The 12,313-nt window shown below is 39.0% G+C and overlaps 2 long non-coding RNA genes across 2 annotated transcripts; one reads left to right on the forward strand and one right to left on the reverse strand.

Annotated features, from left to right (window-relative positions):
* Positions 1-4,230: 4,230 nt before the first annotated feature.
* On the forward strand, positions 4,231-6,186 carry LOC112557190. Its single transcript, XR_003097916.1, has 2 exons — positions 4,231-4,621; positions 5,755-6,186. It is a non-coding gene; the product is annotated as an uncharacterized LOC112557190 (long non-coding RNA).
* Positions 6,187-6,710: 524 nt separating this feature from the next.
* LOC112557232 lies at positions 6,711-8,164 on the reverse strand. The gene is made up of 3 exons (XR_003097922.1): positions 8,080-8,164; positions 7,449-7,645; positions 6,711-7,067 (listed from the first exon to the last, which is right to left on the reverse strand). It is a non-coding gene; the product is annotated as an uncharacterized LOC112557232 (long non-coding RNA).
* Positions 8,165-12,313: the final 4,149 nt, after the last annotated feature.

Below are 12,313 nucleotides of genomic sequence, written 5' to 3' on the forward strand. Positions count from 1 at the left end.
AGACTACGGCCTGGATGTCTCTTCAATGGACACGAGTAGCCATGGGCAGAGAACTGTGGCAAGTACATTCAAGAAAATGTGAGTACCACAGAGTACCCGGTGTATCTGGTTAACGAAGGGTAACTATGAACTGTAGTTCATGCTTTTAGTCCCCCCCCCAAAAAAAAAAAACAAAAAACCAACCCCAGACCAGGTGGGGGAATATGTACGGGTCAAGGTGTATTACAGGTTAATAAACTGTGTGTCGGGGCAGATAATTAGCCTTTGCTCGGTGTGTGTGTGTGCGCGCGCGCTGAAGAATATGGAATCGATCGGAAGTGAGAGAAAGACGCAGAATTATTAAAATTAGGGCTTGTAGTGGCAGATATGTTGTCTTGTTGAACGAAAGGACACGTGCATATCGCGCTCATGCGTGAAGGGTCAAAGGTGATGGCGTGCGACGTGACAAAACTCGACATATTTAGTAGATGAATCAGTCCGGAAGCCATGCGACAAGAAACAACAAATACACATATTTCTTATGTTTTAAAAAACTATTTACTTGCTGCTGTCCGGATATGACGCGGTGATTCTGTATATTATTCATAAGATAAAACCAAAAACATCGATGATGCAGTACTGCCTGCGATTAACATTCGATCAAAACATGGCTTTACCGACACTAAGCTGATGTACCAAGGATGTTTTTGCAAAGTTATGCTTTGCAACCACAAATCGTAAAGTGTTTATACGACATATAGTAGACATGTGATCGAGTTGACAGAAAACAGGTTGGGGTCAGGGTTCAGATAAGTGAGCACTGACCGACGTTGGTCTCAGGCAGAAGGAGAAATCCCACAGGCGTTTATACATTTATAATTATATACCAATCTGGCAGCGCAGAAGATAACAGTTTTATCTGTTTTGCTCTTTCATGCTTTTGTTTATGCTTAGGGAATTGTAATTATTAAAGTTTGTACAATAGTGATTGGTACTAGATATGGCAGTCTGGTCTGAGATCCAGAGCAGCCTCCTTAGGCACTTGTTCTCGAATACCTGGATTCTCCTTTTTGTTCTAGCGAGCTGTTCACGTGTCGCATCCACAGAGCAGGATCGGCACTACCAGAGGTTTGTACACATTGTACTTGGCAGAGAACCTTATCTTCTGGCTGTACCAGATCATATAGTCGAGCCCTCATATAGTCTAGCCCTTGCCGCTAAAAGATCTCTGTCGTCTGCAAAGTGTAGGTTGCAGATCGGTCTTCCACCAATTGAGATGGCAGTATATATGGAGGTCGTGGGAAGATTTGACCATGGTGATCTTAAAGATATTGAACAGCACCGACATTCTTGACTCACACATAGAACGGTAGGAAAGTAAGCTTCTATATGGTTATTCAGCGGTATTGTTTTGGTTGATGGCTTGGACGAGGCCTTCTTCGATGTTGAATTTTCGCATCACATGCCATAGTCCTTCGTGCCAGACTCTGTTAAATGTCCAACGTCCATTGCTAGCAGGAGTCTGAGCCAGCCTTGGCGTTCATTCACCGAGTAGGATGTCCTTTTTCTGAACTGTCTTCACAACCTATCTAGTTGTTGGTAAAACTTGGAGAACGGTGACATTATGGGGGCTTAGCTGATACATGTATGAAGATCAGCCTGCTGGATACGGGTGTACAGCTGATTGCGGTTCAGACCATCTCGCGTACTCGTGTCTGGCGTCCTCCCAACTGTACCACAGCTTGTGGCCGTCGTCCGTTGTCGTCCACCCCAATCCCGTCTATGGGACCTCCGCCAGTCCTACAGGGTGAGTTGTACTTTCCCTCACTGGTGTAGCGGGCGTACGTCCCCCGTGCTGATGGATGTTCCCTCTCTCATCTTGATTTCTGTTTTGGTTTCAAACTAGAGAGATAAAAATCGTGAGAAGGATGAGAAAACACTGTTGGCACGTCTGTCATGAATATGTATGAACCGTGATGCGCTTATCTCCACGACTCACCTGTGTGATGGGGATTAGACTCTGGCCTATACCTCCAGGTACCTGCCAGTAACAGTAAAGCTCACGGAGACAACTCCTCTTGGGCTGTTTCAGGTGAAAGAACTCTTTAGAAGTATGACCATAAAAACTCTAAGGAACCATCATCTGAATATTGAGTTTTGCCTTGTTCAGTTAAAACCATGCAAAGAAAGTCATTTCCGATTTCAAATAATTAATAATTTGTATTATGTTCATGTTTCAGAAAAACCCTACTGGCAGGTGACCAGAAGACTTGAATATGTTTATTGTATAACTGGACTAGTGTTAAACTGAGTGTATGTAGAGAAATATGAAGTATTAAACATGGATAATAACAAAACAAGTTAAAGAATGAAAAGAAAACATCGAAGGTAGAACAAAAATATAAAGTATATCAAAGTCTAATTGCTTAAATACAACTGAGAACTAGTGTAGAAGGTGTTGACTTAAAGTTCTGTGATTTTCTTAAAGTAAGAACAAGGTATGTTGTCAGCTAATAAAAAATTTCTTTAGAAAAACAGTAATAAAAAGTTGATGAGCTATCCTTCTTACTATCAGTCAAATAGAAGAACCAGATTAAAGTTAAGACAGTTCTCAGACCGAGATTATTCTGCTTCTTAAAGCCGGTAAGATTGCAGCTTAGAGCAACTATACCCAACATCACCATGTTGACAATCCCTCCTCTCTCCACCTAATGAAAAATCCATTCAGCTCAGTGAAAACGAAGAAAAGAAAAAAAAAAAGAAAACAAAGATGAGAAGATAAGTAGCGTGGTCAGAAAGTCTCCTCTTGGCAACAATTATACACCCTGACAGCTTCCCTCTTTTTCGATAAAAATATTTCGTTTGTCGAGCTGCGGGTGTGTTTAAGAACATATTTTCTAGCTTGGAGGTTCACACAATCAAATCATGACATTTGTCAATCTCAATAAGGACAATTAAAAAACATTTTGAAGCTCTAAAGGAGTGCACCAAATTCAATAGTAGAGGTCGTCTTTAACCTTTTTTCCAGGTCGTTGGGGAGTGAGGTGAGATGTTAGAAACTGTGGGACTCCGGTAGAGATGCTTTTCCCAGCTTCTTGTAAGAGTTCAGATGAGAGCCATCAAGTCGGTTCTACTCAAACCAAAGGTACACCTCGTGATTTCTCCTATATGGGGGTCCTACCACTAACAAGCACACTACAAATACCTCAAAAGTATAAAATACTAACAGGCAATGTTTCCTTAAAACTTTCTACTCTGTATTTTCCACCAAAAAAAATAAGAGGGACTCTGAAATACAATACTCTTAGACCTAGAGTTGACTCATTTCACAGCCTGAAATATTCCGGCATCGTTAAGTGGAAGCTTTCCTCTCCCCTGCCACCCAACCTAAGCACCCATTACTAAAAATAAGAAAATAAACATCCACCATACTTGACTTATTCAGTCAAAAATCGTCAAAAATCCTTATCAAATCACACATCAGCAACCCTCTTTGTACATCAACTAACTTTCCCTTATTTTGAGTAGTGTTTTAAATTCCTTTCCTCAGAACGAGGAGTAAATAAATGTAAAAAAGCATCACTTTCGCTTATTCTGTTACTCTCATAAATAAAGATTTTTGATTTGTCCCCCAACCCTCTCTGGAGTCAGGTACCCATGAAAGCTGATCGACTGCGACAATTCGATTTTGCAAGACGGGTATAAACAGACTTTCCTTTCATTCGGACAACAAGTATAATCATTTAAAGTAAAATGTAAAACTTTTTGTACAAATGGGTAAATCCTGCTAATGCGTCTCAATTTTCAAATATTGCTTGGTTTACATTTAATTGACATAAGCTAAACTTGATCGAATCTGATTATATCAACAATTTAAATAATTGAGGCTTATCGTGGTTTAATCTTCAGCTCGATTATTTTAACTGATTCTAGCTGCTTATTTCATCAATAGAAATTTTTTTTTATTAGTACACACATTTGTGATTTTCTTTAATAGACAATAACGAAACTTATTTAACAATTATAGAATTATAAAATGTAATTTTCCAGTGAAAACTAAACTTGTATAATACCCTACATCCAGTTATTATTTTTTGTGACGATCAGTTCCTAAACAAAGGAATAATACACATGATGATGTGGCTCTGAGGAGTTGAATCACTTACAAAGAGTTCAGAAATCACAAAGCAGGATGTAGCTGTAGGGAAAGCTTGGAGGTGGGGCAGGGTGGATGGGAAGGAAGGATGTGCAGGGGTGGATGTCATGTTCAGCGCTTAACTTACCTCCGAATAAAACCCGCAGGCCCTATTAGCTACTCGCTGGTAAGGCCAGCGCGTCCCGCGCATTTCGTGTTTCCGACTTTACCCGACAATAGCTAACTGGCGATGCAAATTTAGAACTGCGACCTACATTCTTTGTTCCGGGGGATTCCCTATTTGTGCGCATGTCCAGAAGACGTTAATATGTCTTCCGGGAAAAACAAATAGGCGTGCTCACAGATTTACTATACAACTCTATGGATGTGCTCTTTTCGCGGAACAAACTTTGTCAGCCTACTTTTTTTATAATAATGGAGCCGACGTCTTCCAAACGCCAGCGAGGAGCAAACTGGTCCAGCAGGGAAGTACAGGCATTATTAGAGGTTTGTTCTATTATTATTCAACATCAGTTTTTAAACTTCGGTAATTGTGATTCAGTGATGTAAAAACTACTTTTTACTGATTTTATTTTAAAATATTTGGTATAAACTTAATTTCATTACAGTACTTATATTTAACTATTATTTGTATCTATTATTTTCTCTTTTTTCTATGCCATAGATAACAATATTAATATTTTAAAGCTTCGATTTCACCATTAATTATGAAGTGGTAGTGTCACAGTCATTGCTGCTCTGTGTGTTGGGGTGAGAGTGGGTGGGTCGATGAGGCAAAATAAACATTTCTTTAATTCTTTTTAGCTCTTTTCGGTTACATTTTGTTTTAAAACAATACTGCATAGACATTGAACTTTTTTTCAGTTTAAGAGAGAGGTATTTGAGATAACTCTAGTCAGCAGCTGCCCAGGTATGGTTTATTAAGAATTAACAATGAATTCAGTTTGATACCAAATGATTTTTTTCACCTTAATATACCTCCACCCCACAGGTCTCTTTGAATTAAAAGGTTCATGGTGTAGTTTTTGTCTTTTCTTTAGGAAAGAGGGGAAGATGACTAGGGGTAGTACTATATGAAAATACATCATTCTACCACCCCAAAAAAAAAAAAATCACTGGCATGATCTGAAAGTGAATTTCATGTCTAAATGTCAGTAAATCTAATGCAAGTGTTAATAACATACAGTTGACTCATACAGCTGGTTGAATGATAGACAGTTTACAGTGCATGGCTATATCACATAAGTTGATTCAGTGAATTTATCATAAGAACAATATTTATGTTTTGCACACAAATAAAATGTACTTGTGCTCATAAAGCCATAAATTAAATTGAAAAGCAAAGGTACATAGACAATCATGAATATTTTGCTGTGCAAAAATCACTTCTTCATCACTATTGTGCATGACTGTCATAAAAGAATATTGCTATGCTTTCACTACATTAAATATTTATGCTTGTGGTTTGATGACACATTGAAAAAAAATGTTGTCCTTCTCAGGAGATCCGTCATAGTGTTATGTACTATGCATCACATTACCCATGGCATGTTCCCTGTATATCTGTTTTGCACACTTTGCCATTACTATACATGAAACAATTTGGATGTTTGTTACAGATTTGCCTTCATATGCACCTGTTCCTGATGCTGGCCTAACAAAGGAAGTGTTCTCTAGTGTAGATGTCTATGATACAAATAGTTTAAGATGTATTCTCAATATATATTCTGAGAAAATAAGTGTCAAGCAGAATTTAAGTTCAGGTCAGCTTTATGCTATACCTAACGCTGTTTGCAGAAATGACAAGTACTGTTAATAGTTTGTAATCTCAGCAGTCCTGTCCAACCTTAAATTAATTTTCAGTAGGATGCATGTGTGGAAGTGTAATGTATCTTAAGAGTGATGTACAATCTAAGATTGCATATTTTTGTGGTGCACAACTTGTGAACCAAATATTGAAACTTGCACTGGTTTTTCATTGTTGTTGTTTTGGGATGAGCAGACATTTAGAGTTGCATGCTGGAATTAATAAAGTTGATCATTCATTTTCATTGTATTTTCTGCCTGTTCCTTAACCGAGAATGTCTAATGCTGATATACTTTACTCTTCTTCAGAATTTTGCTTCAAAGTGAGTGGAAGCCTCAAACATTTATTCCAAAGAGTTGCACATGTAAAATATTGTTCAAGAAGAATATAAGATTTTAATAGCCAAGTGACAGCATTAAGAACATGTCTTAGTGATGACCGCTACTCTTGACAAACACTTGCAGAGGCCACCACATGCACTACTGTCTGCAAGCCTATGTCGAAATTTCTCTTGTAATAATTTCATAAAGGAAACCTCATACATTTTTGAAATGTCCTGTCCAAGAAGAACTGCATCTTTCATTTATTAAAGTTAAAAAGCATTTGCTACTTTCTAAAGAGATCTGTATGAGTGAACAGCTACTAAGTTTCATAAGAATGAAAATTTAACAATTTCTACAGTCACATAGTTCTGATATTGTGAACTCTACAGAAAAGTATAAAATTATGATATATTCACAAGAAAAATCTACTTATAAACTTGATACTAGCAGCTTGACCTGTTGTAACACATGTTGGGCCTACATCTAAACTGTTGACTATGTCTATTGTTGATGTTCTAACTTCGTTATCAAAATAGTTCTGAAATGTATAAAATTATGGTTTAACATATTTACAAGAAAAGTCTATAAACAGATTGGTTCCTGACAGCTTGGCCTGCTGCAACATGGGCTCTTTCTGTGGGAGCATCATGTTCTGAAACAGTGTCATTGATTTTATTGTAGTGATTTTCATTATTTAAATCATTGTTATGTCCAACATCATTATTGTCGCCATCATTGTCTGGCTCTCCCCGATTGAGAACACAGTCACTTCACATGCCTGATCTGGTTCCATCTTCAGACCCTAGACAATCCCATCTCTTTTAGCTATGCCTGAAATACAAACATCATCACCATCTGTAGAAATTTATACTGACTGCTCGAATGTACTGCTATACCACAATGCAATAACTACATTCACTGTGATTTAAATGAACTACTAGCTGAACATATTATTGGCATTGTCATTTACAAATAGTATACACAGTACATGTAAACAGGTTTCAATCAAACCAGTATTATTTCCATATAAAACTATTCAATTATTATTTTTATTCAATAAAACTATTCAATTCATGCTGGGAAAAATATTTAAATGTGTTCAAGTCTGACTTTACTATACATAGATACAGTTAATGTGACCAACATGAACATTTGGTGAAAACTTTGATGCAAACTCACATACCAGTTGCATGTACAGCTATGTGCTGTGTTGTATTTCCTTTCCTGCAAGGGTGCAGGATGCTGAAATGATGTCAACAATCACTCTCCTATCATGCAGCTACTGTCACCTAGCATGACCCGGTCCAATAGTCTACAGTTGCTTCCAAAGGCTGCAGACACCCTGGATGCCACTTTGCAAGCACGTTGATAAACATTAACCTGTTCAAATATATATAAATAGCAATATTAAGCTTCGGGTATATGGATTATCGATGCATCAGCCGATGACATTTGAAATTGTTTGACATGAGCCACACTAAATATAAAACAAAACATGTTTATTAATTGTGATGATAAGAAAGTTTTGGTTAATGGTATGAGAGTGTTTTTTAATTCCTAATATCTTGGGATTTGTGTAGTAGCAGTCTATTTTCTGCTTTTACAAAAAATGTTTAACAGATATTAAAGTGATTAGATGTTATCTGCAAAATTTTCGAAGAGAGAACATTTTAGTCTATGGGGAAATATTAAATGCTTGTATTTATCCTGATTTGCATTGGAGAAGAGTCTATACTGCAACAATTTATGGTACTTCGAAAGGTTTAGTCATATGTGAATAAAAAAGGCAACTATATTGATTACAAAAGTATTACCTGAACATTCAGTGAATGAAAATATTTTCCATTCACGTACTGGTGCTCATTATTTTCGCCGCCTGAATGTGGATATGCGTCCCGTTGATGTATCCAACAACACTCGGAAAAACCACCGCTGCACAGAACTTTCCCTTCTCTCTGCCTCTCGCTAGTCGGGAAAGACGATCCATCGTCGAGCATGTCGTAGTAGCGTTTGGTCACTCTCCTCACGATGTGACATTTCTCTTCGGAAACTCCGACCAAATCGCCGCACACACACACATTCACACACACGTAAAAATGATCCCGTTGCGAAGTGCAAAGCATACTCGTCTGCTTGAGGGAACATTGTTCCCTCGATTCGACATTTCCAATTCATCTTCTACCTCATAGGCAATAGACATTTTATCAACTCCACGAAATTCAAATTTCGTGTACACTTCTACATCATTGTAAAGATATAATTTGTCCCTAAATATTCTGTTTCGACAAGATTTCGCCTGTTTAGCGAGAGCACAGCTACTACAGTCGCCATTTTTCTGCGCCTAATAGCCGCGTAAAGGCGGGTCCCCCCTGACCATAACTTACCCCGCGATAAGGCCGACTTATTCGCTATTAATTTTGACGTGGGAGCCACTTTTTGCGCTTAAGGGCTGATAAGCTAGTTATTCGCTGGTAAGTGGGATAAAGGCGCAACATGAAATCCAGCCCAGGACGATAAAACTGGGATCACGTGATGAGGTGTTCTGTGGACTGGACACCACTCCTCAGTGCATGATGATGTTTGTGTGCTTGTATCAAGAGAACGCCGCAGGATGGTGTATTAACACCGACTTGCTGCAATAATATTAATAATATATTACAACCATGTGATGTTTTAAAAAATGCACTCTCGTGCGTAGTCAAGGTCCCAAACGGCGTTTGGTCACGTGCTTTGCTGACACAATGGTCACGTGACTATCCTGACTGCAGCCAAGAAGACTCAGTCCTCGGGCTAGTAGTACCCACAAACACGGAGAGATTGTGGAACTTTTTATTGAGTTGTTTACAAGCTGCAGCAGCACCGGACCATTAGGATATTGAGATGCACGCTGTGCAACAGTCCTGGTAACCCACACCATAGTGTCACGTGCAGCCCATCCTTGCAACTTTTGAAAATTTAGCTGATGTACGAAAAAAAGAACCGTTTGAGCCATGACTTGAAAATATCACTGTTTATTCATTTTGAGGGTTGTTATTAGCTTTCGTCTTGCTGTTCGATGGTGATGATGATGGTGTTGTGGTGTGTCATTGGGTGTGCTCTACCCTACAGGTGTGTTTGGGGGAAGCACTTTGAGCCTGTATTTGGAAGTGCAAAAAGGCGCTACATAAAGGAACAAAGAGTTTATTTATCCAGGGAAGCGGGATTAAATTAACCCAAGTTAGACAAGACAGATGGGTATCATTTCAAGAAGTACTCGGTCATCCCCAGCTTGTAAAGAGTTTATTGTCAGCTGAATTACCCGAGTCCTTTTGCTTTGGTACCCACCCGTCGTCTGCTGGCCTCCCAAGCACGCTCGTCTTATTTTTACTTATAATAATTAAAAACAAAACGTTTGCAGTTTAAAACTCATATTTTCAATTTGATGACCATTAAAAATTGCTGTCTTCTGTAGATCAGATTAAGAAGCTGATGGCCATGTAGTCAGAGCGCATTTGTACGTATATTTTATGTTTGTTGCTTTATCCGTCTTGTGTACTTTTTTCATGGAAATTATCTGATGAATGTGACTGGTGGTACGGCATAACAGTCTGGACCTCAATACTAACAACTTTGTCAAATATTAATTTTTTTCCTATTTTACGGTCTTCAATAAAACAAGTGCAGAGACGTATCGGTTCTACTGTCTAGAAAACACACTCAGGGATACCATGGACGGTCTCGCATTTGTACATTGACACTGCTTTTCTTCAACCACCCCTTGAGGGGTATGGAGAGATGGACATTATACACAAAGAGCAGTTCGCCATAAAATTTCCTCATATACAGATTCAAAAAAAGATTAATGAGCTTGAACGAAAGTTATTTTAATTAAAATGTTAATGATGATAATGATGTTCATTTCATAATATGAATTAAGCCAGTGACATTATTTATTAGAACTATCAAAAGCATATGTGTATAAACTGGATTTTTCTCTTTCTCACTGCCTACCTCTCTTCTCTACCCTCTTCCCTTCCTTTTAGTGGGCGGCCGGGTGGCGCAACGGTTAGCGCGTCACCAACACAGTGAGGGTTGGTTATCCTGGGTTCAGATCTCGTCTCGGGCACGCTGTTCTTTCTCTACACTTGGCATCTGTTTACAGGGCTGGCTGCCTGGCCGTGATACAGCCTCAGTTGCTGGCTGTGCGAAAAACACCAATCCCCCCTTCCTTTTAAGTTAAATATTTTAAAAATACTTTCATAAAATGTGATTTTTGTACCTAAAATAAACTCTTTGTTCTCCATTTAACTAAACTATTGGATGTAAAAACCTAACGTTCAGCTTTCTAAATGTAGTGACTGTCACGGGAGAGGAGCTGAGTACTTCCGCAGGCCTGCTTTCTGCAGACAAATGGGAAAGTCGATACGGGCATGTCACGTTTATGGATGATACAGTTCTGCGGCATCTGTTTCCAATTTATACCCCTGCCGCATGGTCTGTTTACGGAGAGGCAGAGCAGACGACAGGAGTTTAGACTGAATTATTGATGACCACATCGTCGTCTGTTCGGACTGAATCGTCGGTAAATTGTAGAGGTCGTGTTTGCTGATTCGGCTCTGACATAAGTGTGCTCAAAAAAACAGACTTTGTTTAGATGTTTGTTTGTCGAGCTGTTAACGAGGGAGCGTCTCCGCTGGCCAAGTGCAACCGGAAGTCAGAGGATAGACAATGGTGAATCATGAATGTTGTCTGTATGCGCGAAATAAAATAATGTGAGTGCTCGGACCAACGTTGCGTCCCCGGGCTTCGTCATGTGTTTACGTCTGTAATTCTTCCTCCTTTCGTTGTCTCTGGCATTCACTGTCTGCATGATTCATCACACGAGTGCTTAGCTCACAAACTGCTGTGATGTGCACCGACAGTCAACAACAATAATGATGTTACCCAGTGATACCAGGGTCCAAGCGCAATGGCTTCTTTCTTTTTTTAGTCTTTTTTGGCAACAAAAAATATATCGGTGTTGTCATCAAGTTTTCAAATATTTTAAATATGGCTCAGTCTCCATCACTGATAAGGGATTTACTTTATCTTTATCTTTTTTAGATTTATCTTTCCAGTACCGACTGTACTGCTTTGTGTCACCGTGTGCTCATCTCCTTTGTCTATCTGAGGCCACTGGTGCCATTGAGCCTGTGATCTCTGGTCTGATTGCCCTGCAGTCGGTACTTGCTGTCTTCTGCCACCTTTTCCCAGCATTCCTTCCTTCGCCATCATCTGGTTACACCTGTAACTATGGTGGACAGCATCAAACCCAGTAAGTGAGTGAGTGTGAGCTAGCAGGAAATCGACAGAACTTATTTAAAGTTGAAGTTCCCTGGGAGCCATTAAGCCTAATCTGTCTGGCCATCAGGATGGTGCTAGAGTCACTGGGGCGTGACGGTCAGGTTACTTTGACAAACGCCAGAAGGGACTACGGGGGTTAAACAGGAGTTAGGTACCAAGGAATATAAATTTATTCGTAAAACAGATTACCTAACAGATGACACAAAATCTTGCAAAATGTGCCTAATTGGATGTCAGCTTATTATACATTATTATAAAATGTCTAGGCCAGAATTTAATTTTTTTTTTAAAGCAGGAACAAACTTTGTGGGGGGAAAAGAAAGTTTTTATGTATGCTTGAGCTTGCTTACAGAAAATAATATTTTTCTTTCATTTTCCGTGATTTGAAACTTTTTTTATATGCCAGTCCTCTGCTTTCACAGTTTGATTGGTCTTTGAAATTTTCGCTGGTTTGTTTTTGAATGGTACAGTTGACTGGGTGGCTGGCTGGCTGTTCAGTGGCATAATCCTTCGTTCTATCCTCTTTTCCTTTCTCGTTAGTCAATTTCTTTAACAGTTTTATTTTATTTGTTCCTCTTGGAAAGGTGTTCATTCTAGTGCCTCCACCATAGTCCTAGACGGTACAGAAGGACGCAGGAAGTTGATTGAGTAAAGTAAGATGGCGGACAGCAGGTGCTTTGGCTTCCAGTGTGGAGAGCCTTTGAAAAACAACATAACAAGAGCAGA

Source organism: Pomacea canaliculata, linkage group LG2 (genome assembly GCF_003073045.1).
Source record: "Pomacea canaliculata isolate SZHN2017 linkage group LG2, ASM307304v1, whole genome shotgun sequence".
NCBI lineage: Eukaryota > Metazoa > Mollusca > Gastropoda > Architaenioglossa > Ampullariidae > Pomacea > Pomacea canaliculata.